The sequence below is a fragment of the Stenella coeruleoalba genome (assembly GCF_951394435.1).
Source record: "Stenella coeruleoalba genome assembly, chromosome: 16".
NCBI lineage: Eukaryota > Metazoa > Chordata > Mammalia > Artiodactyla > Delphinidae > Stenella > Stenella coeruleoalba.
The window spans coordinates 22,960,300-22,987,203 of record NC_137162.1 but is presented as its reverse complement, the minus strand read 5'-3'; the positions used below and the strand labels follow the sequence as shown (position 1 = coordinate 22,987,203).

The 26,904-nt window shown below is 34.9% G+C and overlaps 1 protein-coding gene across 12 annotated transcripts in view; it reads left to right on the top strand.

Annotated features, from left to right (window-relative positions):
• The window catches only part of LOC307175250 (uncharacterized protein), a 579,209-nt gene that overhangs the window by 475,482 nt on the left and 76,823 nt on the right, over positions 1-26,904 (top strand). For 2 of the 12 annotated variants that reach the window (XM_079900184.1, XM_079900186.1), the window contains one exon: positions 6,324-6,540. The exons of 9 other annotated variants lie outside the window; for them this stretch is intronic. The gene's annotated coding sequence lies outside the window, so the exon portion shown is untranslated. Of the gene's footprint in view, positions 1-6,323; positions 6,541-26,904 lie in introns of those variants that run through there. One more of the 12 variants, XM_079900185.1, reaches the window with a different exon arrangement.

The following is a 26,904-nucleotide window of genomic DNA, read 5'->3' as shown; positions in this document are numbered from 1 at the left end:
TGTTGCTAACACTTCAATATAAGTAAAGCTGTGCTGGAAGAAATGTTCTGAAAGGATGTTCCTTTTGGTCTCTGGTTTGTCTGGTATTTATCTATAAGAATGTCTGTGTATGTTGTTTGATTCTTTTTCTTTCTTAGCATTGAAAACTATGCCATTAATTGTTTTCTTTTCCACATGAAAGTTTATTTATGATGGTTATACAATAAGAATAAAAAGGGGACTCCAGATAAATCTCACATTATATATGGCTTGGAACTTGCACTCTAGCATCCAGGCTTGATGTGACAAGTACTCTTTGGAAGACTGAAGCCATCAGCAAAATGCCCTGGGGGATAATAAAACTCTGGGAGAGAGGATAGTGCGTACATGAGGTGATGGATCTGTGACCTGCAAAGTAGACTCTATAAATTTTGACCATCAGAACCACAGTAGGAACAATTCCCCTTCCCTAATGAGTTTGGTGCCCTCTTAGGAAATGGCTGGTCCTGCAAGCCCATTAAGGAGCATTGAGGCCTCTGAAAATATAGTTCATAGAGCGGGAACAACTTACCTGTGGGACTGAAAGATCCACTGGGAAAGGATAGAAGGACACATTTGACATAAAATTTCAAAGACCATAAAAGAAAGGGAAGAGGTAGCTGTAATTGGGGACCATGACAATAAGGCACAGAGGAATAACCAGGAGTCCTCAAATTAAGAAGTGCTGTACATTTCAAGTGGAAACACATAATGAACTGAGTTGATATTTGCATTTGATTATTTTTAATAAGAGTGGGATTTTTAACTCCCTGATTATTAATTTACTAGATGTAAATTTATATTTCAATCAGCTTTTATTTGATATTACATGGAATAATTTGTACAAATATAAATAAATTCAAAAGAACTCTTTAGAAAATAACTTTTAGATATCCTTTAAAGGGATAAATGAATTACATGTCCAACACCTCATATATTTACATATTTTAAATTATAAGATACAAATGAAGATCTATAACATATGTAAGACACAACTGTATTAATAGTAATAATGATAAGCATATATCCCCTCACTTAATGAGAATAAACATCAGCAACACATCCACCATGTGCTTCTCCCTGATTTTCTTTCAGCTCCCACTTGATTTTTGTGTTTCTTATTCGGCAGTCTAAGAGTCGTTATGTGTGTTCAGTATGATATAAACATCTTATTACATTTTACTCTCTGTATAAAATATGTATAAGTGTAATATTTCACTTTATATATTCCTGAATGATAGATTCTTTACTTTTCTATGTTTTTAACCTTAGATGTTATTTTATCACTTTATCACTCAGCATTATATTGAGTTACACCCACGCTGATATGTGAAGAAGCAGTTCTCCATTTTCACTTCCTGAATAGAATTTTATATTAATTTACCATAGTATGTTTATCTGTTCATCTAGTTTTCCATGATGAACACCTAGTGTGTTCCCAGTATTTTTGTTTTGCTGTGCTTGTGTGTATGTATAATATAAACACAAGTACGGTAACATTTCTTATAGTATATGTTTCCGGAGATACATTTTCTCCAGCATATACACCCAGAAGTATTACTGTGGGAATGTAGGATATGTGCAGCCTCACCTTTTGGTAGATGATGCCAAATTATTTTCCCAAGATTGAGAAACTTTACACCCTGAGCAGCAAAGGTACAAAAACTTCCATTGTTCCTCATCCTTGCCAGCACTTGCTGTTTAACTTTTCATTTTTTACCAAGTTGATAGATGTTAGTTTCTATCTTATTTTGATTTTGAATTCACTTTTTCATGTTGCTAATTGTTTTGAGCAACTTTTCATGTATTTCCTCATTTGATTTGTTATTTTGTAAAATTCCGGTTCTTGCGTGTAGCTGATTGGTGTTTGCTTCAGTTTTTCACTCCCCTGTAATAACGTTGTAGATGTCCTTGTTAGATGTATATAGCCTCTTGGTGGCTGGGCTGTGTTTTATTCTCTCTCTTGACTGTGGGCTTGGTCAGTGTTTTGTTTTGACCAATAGGATATGAATGAAAGTAATGTGACTAACAACTTGAAATATGCTTTTGTGTTTGAGCTGACCCACTTGAGTATTCAGCCATGCCATGAGGTAAAAACTGCAAGTAGCCATTGTTTATCGTTTACCGGCTTGAGCCCTAGAATGAAACACATAGTGCAGAGTTGGCCCAGCTAACCCAGAGATGTGAGTGAGAAGTAAAGTTACTCTTGTATGCCATTGTGATCTGACACCTGTTTGTTATGCAGTATTATTGAAGCCGTGACTGATAGATATTTGCCATCTTTTTCTATTGGATAGGATGTCCTTTTCTTACGAATTTATGGGAGTTCTTTATTTATTCTGAGTTCCAAATCTTTGCACTCCCAGTTTGTTGCTTCTTTTCACTTTTTTTTGATGTACAGAAATGTTTTGTCCAGTTTTATTGAGATATAATTGACAAGTCTCACTGTATGAGTTTAAGGTGTACAGCATAATGATTTGACTTACATATACCGTGAAATGGTAACACAGTAAGTTTAGTTAATATCCTTTATCTCATATAAATACAAAAAAAGAAAAAATAATTTTTGTTTTCAATGAGAACTCTTAGGATTTATGATCTTAATAACTTTCGTACATACCATATAGCAATGTTAACTATAGTCATCATATTGTACATTATGTCCCTAGTCCTTATTTATCTTATAATTGAAAGTTTTTACTTTTGACCAAGTTCATTCAATTTCCCCTTCCCCCACCCCTGGCCTCTGGTAACCACAGGTATGATCTCTTTTTCATGAGTTAATTCATTTGTTTTAGGTTCCACATACAAGTAAGATGATGCGGTATTTGTCATTTTCTGTCTGACTTATTTCACTTAGCATAGTGCCCTCAAAGTCCATCCGTGCTGTCACAAATGGCAGGATTTTCTCCTTCTCAATGGCTGATTAGTGTTCCACTGTGCGTATGTGTATGTGGGGTGTGTGTGTGTGTGTGTGTGTGTATATGTATGTATGTAACTTCTTTATCTGTTCATCTGTTGATGAACACTTAGGTTGTATCCATGTCTTGGCTGTTGTAAATAATATTACTATGAACATGAGGGTGCAGATATCCCTTTGACATAGTGTTTTCATTTAGTTTGGTTATATTCCCAGAGGTGGAATTGCTGGATCCTATGATTGCTCTATTTTTAATTTTTTGAGAAACCTCTATACTGTTGTCCATAGTGGCTGTGCTGGCAGACCATCCCACCAACAGTGCACAGGGTTCCTTTTTCTCCACATCTTTGCCAACACTTGTCTGCCACCCATTGTCTTTTTGATGCTAGCCATTTCACCATATATGAGGTGATATCTCATTGTGATTTTGATTTGCATTTCCCCTATGACTAGTAATGTTGAGCAACTTTCCATATACCTATTGGCTATTCATATATCTTCTCTGGAAAAATGTCTATTCAGATCCTTTGCCCATTTTTCAGTTGGAATATTTTTGTTTTTTGCTATTGATTTGTGTGAGTTCTTTATATATTTTAGATATTAACTTCTTATGAGATATGATTTGTAAATATTTTTTCCCATTCTGTAGCTTGTCTTTTCATTTTGTTGATTATTTCTTTTGCTGTACAGAACCTTTTCAGTTTGATGTAGTTCCACTTGTTTATTTTTTTTAATGTGCTGCTGAATTTGGTTTGATAGTATTTTATTGATAATTTTTACATCTATCTTCATCAGGGATACTGGCCTGTAGTTTTCTTTTCTGGTAGTGTCCTTTTCTGGCTTTGGTATCAGGGTAATGCTGACCTTGTAAAATGAGTTTGGGAGTATTCTCTTTGGATGTTTTGGAAGAGTTTGAGAAGGATTGACATTAATTAATTAATATTTTGTAAAATAAAAAGTGAAGCCACTTGGTCCTGGGCTTTCTTTGGTGGGAGATTTTTGATTACTGATTCAATCTCCTTGCTAGTAATTGGCCTGTTCAGATTTTGTATCTCTTCCTGATTCAGTTTTGAAATGTTGAATATTTCTGAGAATTTTTACGTTTCTTCTAGGTTGTCCAGTTTGTTGGTGTATTGTTTATAGTAGCTTCTTATTAGCCTTTGTATGTCTATGGTATCAGTTGAAATGTCTCCTTTTTTGTTATAATGTTGTTGATTTGGGTCCTCTCTCTTTTTTCCTTGTTTAGTCTAGCTAAACATTTGTCAACTATGTTTATCTTTTTGAAGATCATACTCTTAGTTTTGTTCATCTTTTTTTATTGTTTTCCTGTTCTCTATTTCACTTTTTTGTGCTCTAATCTTTATTATTTTCTTCCTTCTCCTTACTTTGGGCTCAGTTTTTGTTTTTGTTTTAGTTCCTTAAGTCAGAGTTAGGTTGTTTGAAATCTGTCTTGTTTCTTGATATAGGTGTTTATTGCTATGAACTTCTCTCTTAGTTACACTTTTCCTACATCCCATCAGTTTTGCTATGCTGCTTTTCCTTTTTTGTTTGTCTCAAGATAGTTCATTTCCCTTTTAATTTCTTCTCTGATCCAATTGGTTGATGAGGAGAGTTCAATTTCCACGTATTCATAAGTTTTCCAGTGTTCATCCTGATATTGATTTCTAGCTTCATATCACTGTAGTCAGTGAAGACACTTTGTATAATTTCAATCATCTTGAATTTGCTAAGAAATGTTTTGTGACCTAATATATGGTCTATCATAGGAAATATTCCATGTTGCCCTAAGAAGAATGCTGGCTTTGTTCTCTCCCTAAGTGAGGCTGTAGGATGGGCTCTGTGGTTGCCTGCGTTCTCTCAAATTCTTAATATGTTATAATGCATTGATCTTTCTTTTTTTGGTTAGTCATTGTGTGTGTGTATATGCCTTGGATAAGAATTCCTTCCATACTCCAGGTTCATCTCATCTTTTACATTACAAGTTTTATTGTTTACCTTTTATCTTTAAACATTTGACTCATGTGGTAGTAAATTTTATGTATGCTGTGAGGTAGGGGCCCAGTGTTTTTTCTCATTAGGATAGCCAAGTGTTGCAAAATCATTTGTGAATAGATAATCCCTTTCTCACTTATCCTTAGTGATATCCTAAAATATGTCAAGTTTCTATGTACGTGTGCTCTATCTGGCTATACCTGTGGTAACAGGCTATCTTGATACTGATAAATTTATAACAGTCTTGTTATCCAATAGAACAAATCATTTTACCTTATTTTTCTTCATTAGGATTATGTTGGCTCTTTTTTGCCTTTTTCTTTCTAAGTAAACCTTTATATATAATACATCCATATTACCCTACCAGTCTACTTGGACTGAGATACTACTTTAATTTTTAGTCAGCTGTAATACAAATCTGCTGCAAGTGGTGGGATTAAACAAATCAGGATAGTTCTCATTCAAGGTGGCTATGTATTACAAGTTAAAGGCTGTCATAGGATAGACCCTTAAAAATAGAAATGTTAAAGATCATCTAGGGAGAGAATTGTGGTCTCTGTCCATACTTAATTACTTGTTTCAAAATAATTCATTTATATTTGTACCTCTTTTTTTTTTTTTCCTGGTCTCATTCTTTGTTTTAGATATGTTGCTAGAGTCTAAAGATTTCTAACAAAGAAAACAAGTTATATTACCTAAAGGAACTCACAATCTGCTAGTTGTTGATGAACCAATTTATGGTATCATACTGAGAGGCCCTAAAAAGATTGCGATTTGTGCTGTTTTGCTGTTGCTTTGTTTTTTTGCTATAGCCAGATTGTTTCCAAAAATGTGCCTTGATTATTTGAAAAACACAAAATAACCTCCAGCCCTAGCCATGGGTAGTAATCTTGATGTCGTGAGCCTGTTGGAAAGCAGTGAGAATAACTGACCATAGGAATGTAGGCAAATGACTCTACCTTCCAGAAAATGGAGTCTCACCATCCCCTTCACTTTGAAGTTTAAGAGAGGGAAACATCCAGACTGAAGACAATAAGGCAACTGCCCTTAGTATTCAAGGGTCCAAAGAGAAGAGATCCCAGGCCCATAGGAAAAGTGGAACAAAGGACAGGAGGTTAGAGTTCTGTTACCGCATACACATACCCAGTCCTCAATTCTGAATTCTATCCCCAGTGCTGCAGTAAGTTGTCTTGTGAATGAAAGATGGACTTCTTTGAATAGGTCCTGAACCAGTAGTGTCAAGACAGGAACAGGAGTAGATAACTCCACGTGACCTTCCTACCTCTGATCAGTGGCTGTATTTGTCTGTAAAGATCCCTCTTATATTAACAGCTAATCATCAGGCATGATTGAATGAATGAATGAACTGAATGAAATTATGTCTTCCGGGTAGGTCTTTGAATATATCCTCCCCAAACCAGCTGTGACTCAGCCATCAGCATTCCCTAACACCTGAACAGCAGGAGAAACCTTTTATTGGTGCTCCTAAAAACTCCCTGGGAAGAGTCGGAGAAAGATTTATGGAAAAGGTAAGCCTTGGACTAAGAATTGAAGAAAGAATACGGACTTTTGAGGGGGTCACAAGAGGAGGGAATGCTTGGTAAAGGAAGCAGCTTATAAGAAGTTCAGTAGTAGAATAGAATAAAAGTGGAAGCAAAATAGGTAAGTGTGAGAATGACCGAGTAAACAAAAGCCAAATTTTGAAGTGCCTTGTTTGTCATGTGTACAAAGGTGAGCTATTAAAGAATTTTTCACAGGGACATGAATATTCATATACACATTTGAGAAAGTTTACTCTGATAATGGTGTGGAGAATGAATGGGAATAAGGGATAGTATGGTAGGCAGAATAATGGCCAAAGATATCCACATCCTAGTCCCCTGAACCTGTGACTATGTTACCTTACATGGCAAAAGCAACTTTGCAGATGTTGTTACGTTAAGGACCTTGAAATGGGGAAATTATTCTGGACTATCCAGGTGGGAAAAAGAGGATATAAGAGTAATGTGATGTGAAAAGAATTCAACTTATTGTTGCTGGAGTTTAAGAAGGAGCCAGAGAACCATGAGACAAGGAATGCACATGCCCTCTAGATACCTGAAAAGGCAAGGAAAGAGATTCTTTGCTAGAGCCTCCAGAAAGGAAGCAGCCCTCCTGAAACCTTGAATTTAGCCCAGTGAGACGGATGTTGGACTTTAACCTAAAGAACTGTAAGGAAATAAATTTGGGGGTTTTTAAGCCTTAGTTTGTGATAATTTGTTACAGCAGCCACAGACAACTAATACAGATGATGAAACTGCTGCCAGAGAGACAAATGAGGAAGTTACTATAATCCATATCACAGTAAATATTTCATTGAAAATGGTCATTCATTTTGACAAATGTAAGGTTTCCTTAGAAAGAGTAAATCCAGGCAGAATTTGCCCTAATTATTTCATTTTCCAGAAGGACATGAAACATAATTTGCTTCGAGCAAAGATGAATTACCCATTTGTCAATATCCTTCAATGAAGAAGAATGCTCTTTTAGATCTAGAATGAATGGGGCAGCAGGAAAAAAATGACAAGCTATCTAGATCTTTGAGGCCTAGAAGAAAATGCTTTTTAATCGAATTAGTTGGCAATTTACCTGATCTTTTAAAGATATAATTCTTCTAATTAGCTGTTAAGCAAAGGCAGGTCATTGGTTAATCATCAGTCTGTAAAGGATAATATTTTCCAATTGCTTGCCTTTAAAGGAGTTTCCATACATTTTGTGTCATGAACCTAAGGTCATAAACTACCAATTTAATTCTGCCAAAGACTATTTTATTGATTCAATTTACAGATTTTAAGGAAAGAAATATAATAAAGCTTAGAAATTCTGACAACCTGGCTTCAAATTCTGGTTTTACTAAGCAGTAGCTCAATGACTTTGTAGCTGAACCTTCTCAGGCTGTTTTCTCATTTGTAAGTTAAGAATACTGATAGTACCTATCCTGTGTGTGCTTGTTGGGAGGATTAAATAAGATGGTTACTTTACATATTGGATATGATGTCTAGTACATGTAATAAGCATTCAGTAAATTTTAGTTATTATGACTATAATGTTTAATACATGCACAAGCATATGGCAGGGGGTGGCACTAAAAAGTTGATGGGAGATACGTGAAACACATGACATTCTGAGTGTTGAATTACAGTTATGTGCACTATTGCTGTCCTCCTCTGCTAAATTTCATGTTCCTAGGCAGTACACAGAGACTATGTGGTACCAAACAGTTTTCCAGATAGGCCGGAAAGATAAAGACTGAGTCCTTGCTATATTGGTACAAAATGTGAGGTAGAGGAAGAAAGAATTCCGAAGGGTCTATAATTTGAACTGTAGTTTGACAGACAGTAAAGATTTCAGAGACAGAAGAGAGTGTTCAAGAGAAGAATTTTGGGAGAAAAATTAAAATGTTTTTAAAGGTGGGGACAGAATTTAGTTTGAATAAAATGTAGAATGTTCTTATGAGGGTGAGTGATGAGACATCAAATTGATAGTTTTCAGAAGACAAAAATCTTTTTTTTTTAAGGACTTATTTATCTTATAACTAGAAGTTTGTACCTTTTGAGTACTTTTTCACATTTTGCCCATTCCCTGTCCCCTGTTTCTGGCAACTGCCAGTCTGTTCTCTGTACCTATAAGGTTTTTTATTTGTTTAGATTCTACATATGAGATCCTATGGTATTTGTCTTTCTCTCTCTGACTTATTTCACTTAGCATAATGTCCTCAAGGCCTATCCATGTTGTTGCAAATAGCGGTATTTCCTTCTTTTTTCTGGCTGAGTGATATTTGTATATATTCACATTGTCTTTATCCATTCATCTGTTGATGGACACTTAGTTTGTTTCTGTCTTGGCTATAGTAAATAATGCTGCCATAAACATGGGGGTGCAGATATCTTCTTGAGATAGTGATTTTATTTCCTTTACATAAATACCCACAAGTGGAACTACTGGACCATATGGTACCTCTATTATTTAATTTTTTGGGGAACCTCCATACTGTTTTCCATAGTGGCTGTACCATTTTATATTCCCACCAACAGTGCAGCAATATTCCCTTTTCTTCACATCCTTGGCAACACTTATTATTTTTTGTCATTTTGAAAACAGCCATTCTAACAGGTATGTGGTAATATCTCATTGTGTTTTTATTTGCATTTCCCTAATAACTAGTGATGTTGAGCACCATTTTTTTTCTTCATGGAAAGGCATTTTGTTTTAAATATAGCAGTGTATACATGTCAATCCCAAACTCCCAGTCTATCCCTCTCCCCACCCTTCCCCACTATTAACCATAAGTTCATTCTCTTAAGTCTGTGAGTCTGTTTCTGTTTTGTAAATAAGTTCATTTGTATCCGTTTTTTTTTTTTTTTAGATTCTACATATAAGCGATATCATATGGTATTTGTCTTTGTCTGACTTACTTCACTTAGTATGATAATCTCCAGGTCCATCCATATTGCTGCAAATGCCATTATTTCATTCTTTTTAATGGCTGAGTAATATTCTATTGTATATATGTACTACATCTTCTTTATCCATTCATCTGTCAATGAACATTTAGGTTGCTTCCATGTCTTGACTATTGTAAACAGTGCTGCACTGAACATTAGGGTGCATGTATCCTTTCGGGCCATGTTCTTCTCAGGATATATGCCCAAGAGTGGTATTGCTCAATCATACAGTAGCTCTATTTTTAGTTTTTTAAGGAACCTGCATACTGTTCTCCATAGTGGCTGTATCAATTTACATTCCCCCCAACAGTGCAAGAGGGTTCCCTTTTCTCCACACCCTCTCCAGCATTTATTGTTTGTAGATTTTTTTGATGATGGCCATTCTGACTGGTGTGAGGTGATACCTCACTGTAGTTTTGATTTGAATTTCTCTAATAATTAGCAATGTTGAGCATCTTTTCATGTGCCTCTTGGCCATTTGTATGTCTTCTTTGGAGAAATGTCTCTTTAGGTCTTCTGTCCATTTTTTGATTGTGTTTTGTTTTTTTTTTTTTTTGATATTGAGCTGCATGAGCTGTTTGTAAATTTTGGAGACTAATCCCTTGCCTTGTTTGCAAATATTTTCTCCCATTCTGTGGGTTGTCTTTTCATTTTGTTTTTGGTTTCCTTTGCTGTGCAAAAACTTTTCCGTTTAATTAGGTCCCATTTTTTTATTTCTGTTTTTATTTCCGTTACTCTGGGAGACGGATCGAAAAAGATCTTGCTACGATTTATGTCAAAGAGTGTTCTGTCTATGTTTTCCTCTAAGAGTTTTATAGTATCTGGTCTTTTAGGTCTTTAATCCATTTTGAGTTTATTTTTGTGTATGATGTTAAAGAGTGTTCTAATTTCATTTTTTTACAGGTACCTGTACAGTTTTCCCAGCACAATTTATTGAAGAGACTGTCTTTCCTCCATTTTCTAGTCTTGCCTCCTTTGTCATAGATTAATTGCACCTGTTAGTCATTTGTATGTCTTCTTTGAAAAAATACCTATTCAGATCCTCTTCCAATTTTTTCATTGGATTATTTGTTTGCTTGTTTGCTTTTCTATTTAGTTGTGTGAGTTTAGAAGGCACTGAATCTTACACTAGGGGTGTGAACTTCACTTAGTGGTGAGTGAGGAGAAGTTGATTAGCCTGGGGGTCTATATGATGACCTTGTTAGCTATGTGCAGGCAGGATGGTGGTAAGATTTCAGAGCGCAGTAGATCAGCAGGAAAAACTGTAGTCCATACACATTTGGGGTAATCTTATCTTGAAATAATGCTGGCCTGAACTAGGAACTAAACGTAGGAGATTAAATCTAGAGACATTAAAATGTGAAAAAGAAAAAATCCATCAATAAGGGACTTGCAAAATTCATGTAGTTATTATAAAAAGAAACACTAGTCAGCTATTAAAAATAGCAAGAGAATCCTATCTACATCCATCACTTACTATTAAGAGAAGAAAGGCAGTAGGCAAAATAGTATGTATCATATGATACCATTAGGATAAATTCAGTTATATACACGTTTCAATAAAAATTACTTATGGGAATAGAGATAGGGGAAGGGCTATTATTTTTAATTTTATAATGATGTACCACTCAAATTTTTTTACAACAAACATTATTTTAACCATAACATTTAAATATTAAACAATAATAAACCACAACATTTAAATATTAAACAATAATAAGCTTTGTGAATTAGATCATCGGTAAGAACATAAATATCCAACTCCCTAGAAGGCTAAGTAATTTGCACATAGCACGATCTCAATAATTAGTTGTTGGAAAGAATGAATGACTAAAATAAGAGGCAATAAATCCATAGAATTCTAAAATAATGGATCCAATTTTTAAATTACTCTGGATCAGGGGAACTGAGAATTGATCTTCTAATTATGATTCCCCATAAATTATGAAAACAGACTGCAGTGATTACCTCAGCTTTTCTTTTTCACCTGTAAAATGGAAGTTGCTGTTTGATTCTATTGAAGACATTAGAGAAAAATGCTGTTTCTTTGATAACTACGTGATATTGAAGGTTACCTACTCTAAAGCTGTCATGTATAAATCTTTAAAGATTTGAGAACTGGTGTTCTGTTATTTAATTTTCTGTTTCAGCGTGTGATTTAAGTCATCAACCAAGAGCTACGATAGTAAAAGTACTGCTCTGAAGCATCGTACTGAGGCATGGACTTGTTACACTGCAGGAAACCCATGTCCCTCCTGGGTGCTAATGCAGAAAATCTGCAAAACATGTGCCTTTTTAGCTCTTCACACATCCATGTTATAAAGGCAGAAGAACAGAATTATAATTCGTCCAGTAAATTTTCCTTTATTGAATATCAGTATCTCTGAAGTTACAGCCATAAAAATAAATTACATGCCATTTATAGATGCAATTTTTATGGCTTTTATTTTCTTACAGATCTGTGAACATGAGGACAGACATCTTTAGTTTAAGTTCTACGGGCACACTCCTGGCACCAAGGCTGTAGTAACATACATCATGCATGTTGCCAAGTGCACCTCAAATACATTCTTTTAACTTAATTCTTCAACCACGGCCCATCACATTTACTAAAAATCCTTCCTTTTTTTGTCAAGACACAGAATGATAGTTCTTCCCAAACGTTATCAGTCAGCCTTCTTAAAAAGTCTGGAGGGCAATTCTGCTGTACCAAGACCCAAGTTTAAAAACCTTAAAGAGAACACCAGAATGAATCCATCAAAGAAATATAAAAGAAAACCATTTTTTTCCCTCAAGAAAAAAAAAAAAAACTCCATGAAAAAGAAATCAGAAACAGCCAGCTAAATTAAATGCAGTGTTTTCCCCATCTGTCCCCTGCAGGAGAAAGTGAAATGGCCTCTTGCAGAAAGCAGCTTGCTTTCTTATCTGCTGTAATACGTACAAGCAGTTGTGAGTTACTGCAGTCCATTCATCTGTCAATAAGCACAGAATGAATATCTAAGAAGAAAAGACCTTGTACTCTTGAAGTTTACCATCAGGCAGACAGGAGAGCCATGACACGCATAAGTAAAACACAGAGTTATCTCTGAGAGCCTCTTTACAAATTTAAGAGAACAGGCTGTTTATCCTTTTCCTCATTGTCATCAGGCATTCTCATCGTCATGCAGTTATCCTCCTCTCCATCTTCCCCATCACCTTTGTTATTGTTGTCAACTTCGTCATCTTTACTATTTTTGTTACTATTACTCCCTCCTCCTCCTTTTCACCATCATCACCTTCAGCACAACCACAATAATCACCACAACCACAATAATCCCTTCTTCAGCACAACCACAATAATCACCACAACCACAATAATCCCTTTGGTTCAGCACTTTACAGAAATGATCTTTGAAATCTCAACAAAGTAGGTATTATTGCTATACTTTAAAGATGAAATGATAAATGGTTTTAATAATTTGTCCAAGTCCACACAGAAGATTAAGTAAAAGAGCTAGGCCTTCTGACAACACAGTATTATCTTCTTGAGCTGTTCAAGTCCTTTCTAGAAAACTCCTAATTGGATTTGATCCTTCAGAACCAGAACTGCACAAGACAGTGTATCTTTTGGCAAGGTGACTCAGGGAGAAGAAACCACCTTGAAAAAACTCTCTATATGTGTGATTTCTTTCTTCCCTCTGATCTATTGCCCACCTCCACAACTGTTACGTGGAAATCAAATCCCTAGCCATATCTTGTGGCACAGTCTGCAATTGCTTTCGTCCTGTCTACTCAACAACTGGCTGCAGTACAGGGGGCCTTATTTGGGAGTTTTTAACCTAACCTGCTTTAGTTCTGCAATAAGAGTCCAGGACTCCTGAGGTTATAGCTCAGCTCTGCCATGAAATCTGTGAAAGGTATAATGTCCTTTATTGGGGCTTCAAATTATCTATCTGTAATTGATGTGTGATCATTTTAAATTTCTTTTCAGGGTTCAGACTCTACATGCTACCAAATGTAAAAAATAGATTTTACATGACAAAAGTAGACTTGCTTATTTGCTTCACAAGTGAATTAACTACTCAAGAAACATTTAAGTTCTCCCCCCAAAATAGTTATAGCAGTAAAATGGAAAGACATCGGGCTTCCCTGGTGGCACAGTGGTTGAGAGTCCGCCTGCCGATGCAGGGGACTCGGGTTCGTGCCCCGGTCTGGGAAGATCCCACATGCCGCGGAGCGGCTGGGCCCGTGAGCCATGGCCGCTGAGCCTGCACATCCGGAGCCTGTACTCCGCAACGGGAGAGGCCACAACAGTGAGAGGCCCGCGTACCGCAAAAAAAAAAAAAAAAAAAAAAAAGGAAAGACATCAGCCATAGTATCATCCCTTCAAAACAACAGATGCTAAGACTTTAGAAATCTTCTTTCCAGCTTTTACCTTCTCTGCATAGATGTTTAGATAATAATGAATATGCTACATATACAGTTTTGTACCTTTTTTTACTTGATGGAACAATGTAAACAATTACTGTGATCTTACAATCTCTGTAGCAACCCAGATTATTGGCATCGTAATAATAATTGCATGTAAATTGATGAGGTTTTTTTCTTTTTTTAATATAAGTGATCACTAGCTACAGTTATTTAGGCCATTTCCAATTTTTCCTTAAAATGCTGCAGTGAACATCTTAATCTATAGGTGCTGTTGGAAATATGCTATGATCAAAAGTATAGAAAATGTTTTAAGTGTTACCAAAGCACATTCACCTTTCACTGGATGTTTTAAGTAACTGAGTTATCAGGAATGCGACTGTTGTTGACTCTGTCTATGAAAAATATAAGGCCAAGATCACAAAGCTAATTAATGGCAGAACCTGGCTTTCAAACCTGGGCTCTACCAGAAAGTCATACCGATAATGTTCTTTCTCTTTCTGCTGTCCCTGGGGAACCCCATTCCTTTCACTGGGTACCTAAAAATCAATAACACTAAAATAAGCCATCTCTGGAGTTCCACATCCAGATTTCTAACTGCCTAGAATATATTTTTTTCTGTAGATATTCCTATAGAATTTCAAATGCAGTCCTTCTGCAACTGAACTGTCTTTCTTCCATTTTTCCTGTTTTCCCCTATGCCATTATTCCTAGCCCCAAGCAGATCTCTCTATCTTTCTCACAATAAATCATTATAAACCCAGCAGATTAATTTCCTGAATAGTTTCTTAAAAATTTGGTCCTCTATTCTCACTGCTAGGATTCAGGCCACCATCTTTTCCAGCCTAGATGACTAAAACAACCTTCATTTATTACCGTTTCATATTTTTCCTTCTATGATCCACTCTTCACACTAATATTATGTCTCTGAAACCAATTAAAAAAATTTCTTTCGAGACAGAAGCCTTCAATAACTTGCTACCATACTCCTGATCATTACGTATATGCATAGCTCTTCATAATCCATTCCCAAGCTAACATCTGGCTTCATCTATTTTCCTTCCTGGTTTCAATGATCACACTGAATTACAATTGAGAACCCCAAACTTTATAAACAGTCAAGCCTCCAGGCTTTTTCTTTTTCACCGACTTCTTACAAGCCCTATTGTTGTTTTTCTCCCTCAGTGAAATTTCCACTCCTCTTTCGATATTGGCTATTCACGAAATCTTGAATTTTCCCATGAAGAGTTGAAATGTCTTCCTATAGGCTTGTATCAGTTTGTGCATCTGCATATTAAACCGTAAATTATACTCTCAGCTATTTGTTTATTCCTCTCTCTCTCCTTCTACACTCAGCTTTCCTCAATGACAAGGCATATTTCATTCATCTGTGTGACCATAACAGGTGGCATTTCCCCCAGAATGTGGAAGTTAATAATTGTATCTAGTGCTCCTCTACGCTACCACATTGTCTATAATACAAAGTTTGCTTCAACCATCCAAAAACCAGTGCAGCATAAAGTGGATCCCCTGGCTTGTGGCAGAAATTGTGTTACCCACAATGATATATATTCTGAGCATGGCTCAGAACCTGGAGATGTCAATAAAGTGGCTGGTTGAAATGGTGTCAATAAATGACCCAAACCTTATTCTTAGCCCTCCTTGTTTTTAAAGAATTCAAGCCCAAGATTAGCCCTGATAATTAAGCTATTTCTGATGTGAGCAGTAGGCATGATTTGAACTATAAAGAAAATGAGGACAGACTCCAATGCCTGTTAAATCATCAACCCAGCCACTTTATGGAGGTTTTTAAAATTTATTTAATCATTTCTCTCTGAAGACTGTGTCAAATATATTGTGTGGGGTTGTTCTTTTTGTGTGAAGTTTGCCTTACACTCCATAATATATATAAATTAATTTTTGTAAGCAGCACCTAATTTATAATAAGGAGGCTGCAGAGAATTGATAGGTAGTTTAATATTTTCTTTAAAAATATCTATTCCCTAATTTCTAGGTTTTGATAATTCTCTTCATTTAAAGACTGGAAGGGGAAAACAAGAGAGTGTAGGTTAATTTTACATTTATATAGAGTTTCTTAATTGGATAAAATCCTGGATAATACAGCTACTAAATAAATCCTTCTGTGATGGTAATGATTGGGTCCCAAGAGAGCAAAGCTATTTGGGGTAATTCTTCACCTTTCAAAGGTGAAGAGAATTCTGCAAGTTACTTATCCCATATTTATCTTTCTAAACCAACTTTTGATGAGAAAACAATTAGACTACCAATGAGGATCATGCACTGTGGCATATTCATACTTGTGAAAAAGCTAAGACCATGAATATTTTTTACTATAGAGAAAAAAAATGGCTGAAAGTTACAAGTTCAATCTTCATTCCTAAGATCCAGTGAAACATAAACAAATCATAAAACATATATGCAAATCATATTTTACTCCAGAATTATAACCATCAAGAAATTGTCCATTTATTAAATTTATAATATGTGGATGAACATCAGGAAAGGCCATTGAAATTTGGGTTGACTATAAGTTTAAAAAATTAATAACTAGGTAGAAATATGTTAGTTAAATTATGACATTTGGCTCTTGGTTTTATGCCAAAACCCATATAATATACAGGAGGATTAAAATTAATTTTAAAAAATTAATAAAATATAAGATGGGATATTTATCAAAGTTACAAAGAAATAAAAATATTTAACACAAAAAAGTCTCAAAGAGAAAGATTGATAGATTCTAATATATAACATTAAAAAACCTCCTTAGATAAAAACCAACAAGCCAGAGCAAAGCAAGGAAGATGAGTTTAGAAAAAATATTTTCATTAAACATGGAAAATAGTGATTATATACAGCCTACAAAGATGTAGACTTTACACATCAATAAAGCCTGATAGGAAGAAATCAAGCTAGAAATAAATTAATGGGTAATAATTATAGTCAAATTATAGGGGAAATATAGAGTAAATGCACACATAGAATGATGCCTTGATTATTATACTGTGTCACATTCACAATGTTATAAATATGTAGTATAGTTATTAAAACATGGTCTACAAATTTTTTACCAAAGTTATGATAGTGGTTGCATCTGGGAACAAAGATGAGAATTAAATTGAAAAAAGGAAAAGAGGAGATTTAAAATTTAAATTAACTAATATCATTATAGTCACAATAGCCATTATTTATTATTTACCATGTACTAGGCCTCATTCTAAATACTTGTCCATACTATCTCATTTGATTCTCATAATAACCCTGTTAGAGAATTATTAAAACTATCTTCAGATTATATATGAGAGAAACAAGGGGCAGAGAAGTTATTTGCCCAAGGCCCCAACACACAGTGAATATTCAAGTCATGATTTAATTATATTTATTAATATAATTATGAATTTATATATACATTAAATTATATTTCTTTTTTAAATTAAAATTTATTTCATTTTAATTTATACAAGAAAATAGAATTAGCAAGAGTAATTCATGCTATTTCAGATTTTTACATATAAATTTTAATACCTGATAAGTATATCTTTGATAATAATATACCTATATTAACTAATCTGAAATCATTTGAGACATTGATTAGGTAGTTTGTAGTTAATGTATTTTGTTACAAGGAACTCTATTTTAAGCCAACTATGATAGAATGTAAATAACAGTAAATTATGCACACTGTATGATTTTATTTTTATACACCTTTGATCATGGTAAAGAATCATAGTTACTGAGTTTTAAAGTGTATTTTAAAGTATTCAAAATCATCCTATGACTAAAGAACAATAAAATAAATGTTAAAAGACACAACCATTATAATTCACAACTTCAGAAATATTTAATGATTGATTTTAGTTCTTCTAATCTTGGGATTTATGATACTTGGTAAATCAGGAGTTCTGAGAATCTTAAAATTTCCATGCATTTTAAATAAAAATCTTCAAAGCATCTAGGAATATGTTACTTGTTATTCAAATATGAGAACTGAATTTAACCAAAAGTTTAGTTCGTAATTCCTCTTTTTATTATATAAATTTCAGGTGTGCATCATTATAATTCAACATTTGTACACATTACAAAGTGACCACCACCAAAAGTCTAGTCATCATGCATCATCATACAGCTGACCCCTTCCTCCATTTCACCTTCTCCCAACCCCCTTCCCCTCTGGTAACCACTAATCTGTCCTCTAAATCTATGAGTTTGTTTTTGTTTTTTGTTTGTTTTATATTTTTAGAGTCCACATATGAGTGAAATCATATGGTATTTGTCTTACTCTGTCTGACTTATTTCACTTAGCATAATACCTTCAAGGTCCATACACATCATCACAAATGACAGTATTTCTGTCACAAATGCACCCCAATTATGAATGGGGGTGCATATATCTTTCCAAATGAGTGTTTTTATGTTCTTTAGATAAATACCCAGAGGTAGAGCTGGGTCATATGATGGTTCTATTCTTAATTTTTTGAGGAATCTCCATACTGTTTTCCAGAGTATCTGTTCAAATTTATAGTTCTACCAACAGTGTATGAGGGTTCCCTTTTCTCCACATCCCCTCCAACATTTGTTATTTCTTATCTTTTTGATAGCAGCAATTTTAATACGTGTGAGGCAATATCTTGTGGTTTGATTTGTATTTTCCTAATAATTAGTAATGTTGAACATTTTTCACGTTCCTTTTGGCCATCTATATATCTTCTTTGGAAAAATATCTATTCATATCTTGTGCCTATTTTTAGCCAGGTTCTTTTTCTTGTTGACTTGTATGAGTTCTTTATATATTTTGGATATTATATTACATATATATGTGTATATATATGTGTGTGTGTGTGTGTGTGTGTATATATATATATATATATATATATATTATCCCCTTATTGGATATACAATTTGCAAATATCTTCTCCCATTCAGTGGGTTTCCCTTTCATTTTGATGGTAGTTTCCCTCATGTGTAGAAGCTTTGTAGATTTGAAGCTTTGTCCTGTTTGTGTATTTCTGCTTTTGTTTCCTTGCCTTTACAGTCAGATCCACAAAAAACAACACTGAAACCAATGTTCATGAGGTTATCACCTATGTATTCTTCTAGGAATTTTATAGTTTCAGGTCTTTTATTCAAGTCTTTAATTCATTTTGAGTTCATTTGTGTGTATGGTGTATTGAAGATACTGTCCTTTCTCCATTATATGTTCTTTGCTTCTTTGTTATAAATTAATTGTCCATACATATGTGGGTTTACTTCTGGGTTCTAAATTCTGTTCATTGACCTGTGTGTCTACTATTTTGTCAGTCCCATAACGTTTTGATTACTATATCTTTGTAGTATAGTTGGAAATCAGGGATTGTGATATCTGCAGTTTTGTTCTTTTTTTCTCAAGATTGTTTTTGCTATTTAGAATCTTTTGTGGTTCCATATAAACTTTAGAATTATTTGTTATAATCCTGTGAAATGTGGCACTGGAATTTTGATAGGGATTGCATTGACTCTATAGATTGCTTTGGATACTATAGATATTTTAACAATATTGATTCTGTCAATCCATGAACATGACATATTTTTCCATTTATTTGTTTCTTCTTCAGTTTCTTTCATCAATGTTTTTTATAGTTTTCAAGTTACAAGTTTTTCACCTCATTGGTTAAATTTATTCCTAGGTATTTTATTCTTTTTCATGCAGTTGTAAATAGGATTGCTTTCTTATTTTCTCTTTCTTATAGTTCATTATTAGTGTAAAGAAACAACCCAGATTTCTGTGTATTGATTTTGTATCCTGTAACTTAACTGAATTCACTGTAACAGTTTTTTGATGGAGATTTTAGGATTTTCTACATATAGTATTTTGGTATCTGCAAATAGTGACATTTTTTAATTTGGATGACTTCTCTTTCTTTTCTTGCCTAATTGCTGTGGTTAGGACTTCCAATACTATGTTGAATAAAAGTGGTGAGAGTGGGCATCCTTGTCTTGTTCCTGATCTTAGAGGAAAAGCTTTCAGGTTTACATTGTTGAGTATGATGTTAACTGTGAGCTTGTCAGTTATGGCCTTCAGTATGATGAAGTATGTTCCCTCTATACCCACTTTGTTGAAAATTTTGTCACATGCTTTTTCAGCATCCGTTGAGATGATCATGTGATTTTTATTCTTCATTTTGTTAATTGTGAATGTTGAAATGTCCTTGCATCCCTGGAATAAATCTTATTGATCTTGGTCTATGATCCTATTTATGTATTGTTGAATTTGGTTTGCTAGTATTTTGTTGAGGATTTTGCATCCATGTTTATCAAGGATATTGACCTGTAATTTGTGTGTGTGTGTGTGTGTATGTGTGTGTGTATGTGTGTGTGGTGTCCTTGTCTGATTTTGGTATCAGGGTAATGCTGGCTTCATAAAATGTGTTTGGAAGGTTTCCCACCATCTTCATTATTTTTTGAAGAATTTGAGAAGAACAGGTGTTAAATTTTTTTTGAATCTTTTGCTAAATTTACCAGTGAAGCTGTCTGGTCCTAGATTTTGATTGTTGGGTGATATTTATTTCTGTTTCAGTCTCCTTACTAGTAGTCAATCTATTCAGGTTTTGTATTTCTTCATGATTCAGTTTTGGAAGATATGTTTCTAGAAATTTATCCATTTCTTCTAGGTCGTTCAATTTTTGGTGTATAATTGTTCATAGTTGTCTCTTATGATCCTTTATTTCTGTAGTATCAGTTGTAACTTCTTTTTCATTTCTGCTTTTATTTATTTGCAGCCTCTCCCCTTTCTTCTTGGTTAGTGTACCTAAAGGTTTGTCAATATTCTTTTTTTTCAAAGAACCAGCTCTTAGTTTCATTGATCTTTTCTATTTTTTTCTATTTCATTTATTTCCTGTATGATTTTTTTTATTTCTCTTCTTTTACTAATTTGGGCTGTGTTCTGTTTTTTCTTTCCTTTTAGTTCCTTTAGATTGTTTTTTTGGGATTTTTCTTGTTTCTTGAAGTAGGCCTGTATTGCTGTGAATTTCCTTCTTAGAACAACTTTTGCAACATCTATTAGATTTTAGTACATTTTATTTCTGTTTTAATTTGTCTCTCATTTTTTTTTAAATTTAACCTTTGATTTTTTTGATAACCCATTGTTGTTCAGTACCATATTGTTTAATCTCCATGCTTTTTGTATACTTTCACATTTTTTCTAATTGATTTCTAGTTTCATATGATTATGGTCAGAGAAGATTCTTTATATGATTTCAATGCTCTTGAATTTATTGAGGCTTCTTTCGTGACCTAACATGTAATCTATCCTTAGGAACGTTCTGTGTGCAGTTGAGGAGAATGTGTATTCTGTGGCTTTGGATGGAATATATCAAGTTATATTCTGAATATATCAAGTTAATTTGGTCTAAAGTGTTAAGTCCCAGGTTTCCTTACTGATTTTCTGTCTGGATAATTTATCTGTGATGTAAGTGGGGTGTTAAAATCCCCTATTATTTGTATTACTTTCAGTTGCTCCCTTTAATTCAATTAATATTTGCTCTATATATCTTATTTCTCCTATGTTGAGTGTATATACATTTATAAATGTTATTCCTTCTTGCTGTTATATCCCTTTACCATTATTTAATGCCCTTCTTCATATTTTATTACTGTCTTTGTTTTAAAGTCTATTTTGTCTGATATAACTATAGCTACTTCTGCTTTCTTTTTATTTCCATTCATATGGAATATCTTTTTCCACTCCTTCACTTTCAGTCTGTGTCCTTTCTCCTGACTTGAGTCTCCTGTAGACAGTATGTAAATGTGTCTTGTGTTTTTGATCCATTCAGCCACTCTGCCTTTTGAATAACAAATTTAATCCACTTACATTTAAGGTAATTATTAATAGGTATGCACACATTGCCATTTTGTTCATTGCTTTCTGGCTGTTTTTGTAGTCCCTCTGTTTCTTTCCTCATCATGCATTCCCTAGAGTTCCTTGTTGATTTCCAAATTCAGGTGTTTTGTGGGTTCTTTTGTCCTATATAGGATCTCATGCTTAGGGTACCTGATGTGGAGCTTGAATACCTCTCTCCTCATGGAAAAAACATCTGTACCTTTTTCATTTCTCTCAATTGTGGATTGCTGTGGCTGGGTGTGTCTATTTTTTAAATTTTTAAATTTTTCTCCCTTGGCAAAATTGTATTTTGGCTTCTCCTACCCATCTCAGTGCTATACTTTTACCCATAGTTGTGGAGGCTCTGTTCATCCAGTTTTCTGGTCCCTTTCAGAGATAATTATTCCATATGTAGTTGTGGATTCGTTGTGTCCATGAAAGGAGGTAAGTTTAGGGTTTCTCCATACCGCCTTCTTGAATACTCACTCATTAACATTTTTCTTACAAAATAAAACTCAATACTGGCAAATTTTTGATGAAATTTTTACATATTTTCGGTACTGATGATCTTGAAAATTAATACAGATTGTTTAGACAAAATTATATCAAGGCATAGCAAAAGCTATTAAAATGCTCATACACATTGATCCAGCATTTTCCTGTCTAGGGAAATAATTTAAAGATCAAAAATATTTTTGAGGTAGTACCTATAAAAGAAAACTTTGTAATCTACATTTCAATATACTGAGGTTCATAAACACTAAAATTATACTATGAAAGATTCATTTTTTTCTTAGAACTTTAATTTTTTTAACATCTTTATTGGAGTATAATTGCTTTACAATGTTGTGTTAGTTTCTGCTGTATAACAAAGTAAATCATCTATATGTATACATATATCTCCTCCCTCTTGCGCCTCCCTCCCACCCTTCTAGGTGGTCACAAAGCACTGAGCTGATCTCCCTGTGCTGTGTGGCTGCTTCCCACTAGCTATCTATTTTACATTTGGAAATGTTTATATGTTAATGCTACTCTCTCACTTCGTCCCAGCTTACCCGTCCCCCTCTCTGTGTCCTCAAGTCCATTCTCTATGTCTGCGTCTTTATTCCTGTCCTGCCCCTAAGTTCATCAGAACCATTTTTTTTATATTCCATATATATGTGTTAGCCTGTGGTATTTATTTTTCTCTTTCTGACTTACTTCACCCTGTATGAAAGACTTTAGGTCCACCCACCTCACTACAAATAACTCAATTTCGTTTCTCTTTATGGCTGAGTAATATTCCATTGTATGTATGTGCCACATCTTCTTTATCCATTCACCTGTCGATGGACACTTAGGTTGCTTCCATGTCCTGGCTATTGTACATAGTGCTGCAATAAACATGTGGTACATGTCTCTTTTTGAATTACAGTTTTCTCAGGGTATATGCCCAGTAGTGGGATTGCTAGGTCATATGGTAGTTCTATTTTTAGTTTTCTAAGGAATCTCCATACTGTTCTCCATAGTGGCAATATCAACTTATATTCCCACCAACAGTGCAAAAGGGTTCCCTTTTCTCCACACCCTCTCCAGCATTTACTGTTTCTAGATTTTTGGCTGATGGCCATTCTGGCCAGTGTGAGATGATACCTCATTTGATTTGCATTTCTCTAATGATTAGTGATGTTGAGCATCCTTTCATGTGTTTGCTGGCAATCTCTGTATCTTCTTTGGAGAAATGTCTATTTAGGTCTTCTGCCCATTTTTGGATTGGGTTGTTTGTTTTTTATGATATGGAGCGGCATGACCTGCTTGTATATTTTGGAGATTAATCCTTTGTCAGTTGCTTCATCTGCAAATATTTTCTCCCATTCTGAGGGTTGTCTTTTTGTCTTGTTTATGGTTTCCTTTGCTGTGCAAAAGCTTTTAAGTTTCATTAGGTCCCATTTGTTTATTTTTGTTTTTATTTCCATTTCTCTAGGAGGTGGGTCAAAAAGGATCTTGCTGTGATTTATGTCATAGAGTGGTCTGCCTATGGTTTCCTCTAAGAGTTTTATAGTGTCTTGTCTTACATTTAGGTTTTTAATCCATATTGAGTTTATTTTTATGTATGGTGTTAGGGAGTGTTCTAATTTCATTCTTTTACATATAGCTGTCCAGTTTTCCCAGCACCGCTTATTGAAGAGGCTGTCTTTTCTCCACTATATATTCTTGACTCCTTTATCAAAGATAAGGTGACTATATGTGTGTGGGTTTATCTCTGAGCTTTCTATCCTGTTCCATTGATCTATATTTCTGCTTTTGTGTGAGTACCATACTGTCTTGATTACTGTAGCTTTGTGGTATAGTCTGAAGTCCAGGAGCCTGATTCCTCCAACTCCGTTTTTCTTTCTCAAGATTGCTTTGGCTATTTGGGGTCTTTTGTGTTTCTATACAAATTGTGAACTTTTTTTTTCTAGTTCTGTGAAAAATGCCATTGGTCATTTGATAGGGATTGCATTTGATAAGGATTGCTTTGGGTAGTATAGTCATTTTCACAATGTTGATTCTTCCAATCCAAGAACATGGTATATCTCTCCATCTATTTGTATCATCTTTCATTTCTTTCATCAGTGTCTTATAATTTTCTGCATACAGGTCTTTAGGCCTTTTCCCTCTTGTGTTTTCTGCCTAGAGAAGTTCCTTTAGCATTTGCTGTAAAGCTGGTTTGGTGGTGCTGAATTCTCTTAACTTTTGCTTATCTGTAAAGGTTTTAATTTCTCTGTCAAATCTGAATGAGATCCTTGCTGGGTAGAGTAATCTTGATTATATGTTTTTTCCTGTCATCACTTTAAATATGTCCTGCTACTCCCTCTGGCTTGCATAATTTCTGCTGAAAGACCAGCTGTTAACCTCATGGGGATTCCCTTGTATGTTATTTGTTGCTTTTCCCTTGCTGCTTTTAATATTTTTTCTTTGTATTTAATTTTTGATAGTTTGATTAATATGCATCTTGGAATGTTCCTCCTTGGAATTATTCTGTATAGGACTTTCTGTGTTTCCTGGACTTGATTGACTATTTCCTTTCCCATGTTATGGAAGTTTTCAACTATAATCTCTTCAAATATTTTCTAAGTCTCTTCCTCTTCTTCTTCTGGGACCCTTAGTATTTGAATGTTGGTGTGTTTAATGTTGTCCCAGAGGTCTCTGAAACTGTCCTCAATTCTTTTCATTCTTTTTAACTTATTCTGCTCTGCAGCAGTTATTTCCAGTATTTTATCTTCCAGGTCACTTATCCATTCTTCTGCCTCAGTTATTCTGCTGTTGATTCCTTCTAGAGAATTTTTAATTTCATTTATTGTGTTGTTCATCTTTGTTTGTTTGCTCTTTAGCTCTTCTGGGTCCTTGTTAAATGTTTCTTCTGTTTTCTCCATTCTACTTCCAAGATTTTGGATCATCTTTACTGTCATTACTCTGAATTCTTTTTCAGGTAGACTGCCTATTTCCTCTTCATTTGTTTGGTCTGGTGAGTTTTTACCTTGCTCCTTCATCTGCTGCATATTTCTCTGTCTTCTCATTTTGTTTAACTCACTGTGTTTGGGGTCTCTCTTTCGCATGCTGCAGGTTTGTAGTTCCCGTTGTTTTGGTGTCTGCCCCCAGTGGGTGAGGTTGGTTCAGTAGCTTGTATAGGCTTCCTGGTGGAGGAGACTTGTGCCTATGTTCTGGTGGGTGGGGCTGCATCTTTTCTTTCTGGCGGGCAGGGCCACATCTGTTTGGTGTCTTTTGGGGTATCTGTGAACTTAGTATGATTTTAGGCAGTCTCTCTGCTAATGGGTGGGGTTGTGTTCCTGTCTTGCTAGTTGTTTGGCATGGCGCATCCAGCACTGGAGCCTGCTGGCTGTTAAGTGGAGCTGGGTCTTAGCGTTGAGATGGAGATCTCTGGGAGAGGTCTCACTGATAGATATTACATGGAGCTGGGAGGTCTCTGGTGGTCCAATATCCTGGACTCAACTCTCCCACCTCAGAGGCCCAGGCCTGACACCCGGCCAGAGTACCAAGACCCTGCCAGCCACACGGCTCAGAAGAAAACGAAGAAAAAAAGGGGGGAAAAAGTGAGCAGATAGATTTCGTTAGTGTTCCACCATTGTCCATTTTCTGTTCCATGAAACCATCCAGGATACCGTGTTATATTTAATTATTTCCTCAGGTTCCTTTGGGCTGTGATAGGTTCTCAGAATTTCCATTGTTTTGATAACCTTGCTAGTTTTGAGAGCAATGGTCGGATATTTTATAGAGTGCCCCTCTGTTTGGGGTTGTCTGGTTTTTTTTGTCATGTGTAGACTGGAGTTTTTAGTTATTGGAGAAAAATCCACAAAAGTAAAGTGCTATTCTAATCACGTATCACGGATATATGCTGTTGATATGATTCATTCCTCATGATCATCTGGCTAAGGTAGTGTTTGCCTGGTTTCTTCACTGTAACGTTATTTCCCATTCTTTCCCTTTCACATTGTACTCTTTGGAAGCAAATCACTAAGCATAGTCCACACTGAAAAGTTGAGGAGTTGTGCTTCTTGAGGCGAGAATATCTATGTGAATTATTGATAATACTTCTATATGGTAGATTTGTCTCATCTCCCATTTTAAAATGTATTAAATTATTTATTTCCATCAACATGGACACATGGATATTTACTTTATACTGTGGTGGTTATAATACATTACTGCTTTTTCTATTTTGTTGTTCAAGGTGTTCCATCTTCAGCAAACGGGAGTTCTTTCAGGTAGCGCCTCTGTCCCTGTGATTTACCCCCATTACTTTGTTTTTTTGAGCACTTTCTTACTCTCTGACAGACTAAGGATCATAACACTGGCCCCCTGAACCTGCACTCTCTACTTTAATATTGTGACAATATGACCACCTTCTGTTTATACATGTGGTCAGAGAAATTGGTCTATAGGTAAATGGATAAATGGATTTATACCCTCTGGAGAACTTTCACATCAGTCTACTCCACCACTTTTAAATTATGCCTTAAATCATATGCCTTTGTCCTTTTAACTTATATGTAATGACCAAAAGTCATGTCTTTCTCAGCTCTACCGTTGCACAATTATCTTATCACTTACTCTTAAAGAGCAAACACTCCTTTCTCCTTTAAATTTCCTTTGCCATCATATTACAGTGTTCCCAGTCTTGTGCATGAATAATCCATGAATGAAATTCACATAAGATCTGACTGCTGACC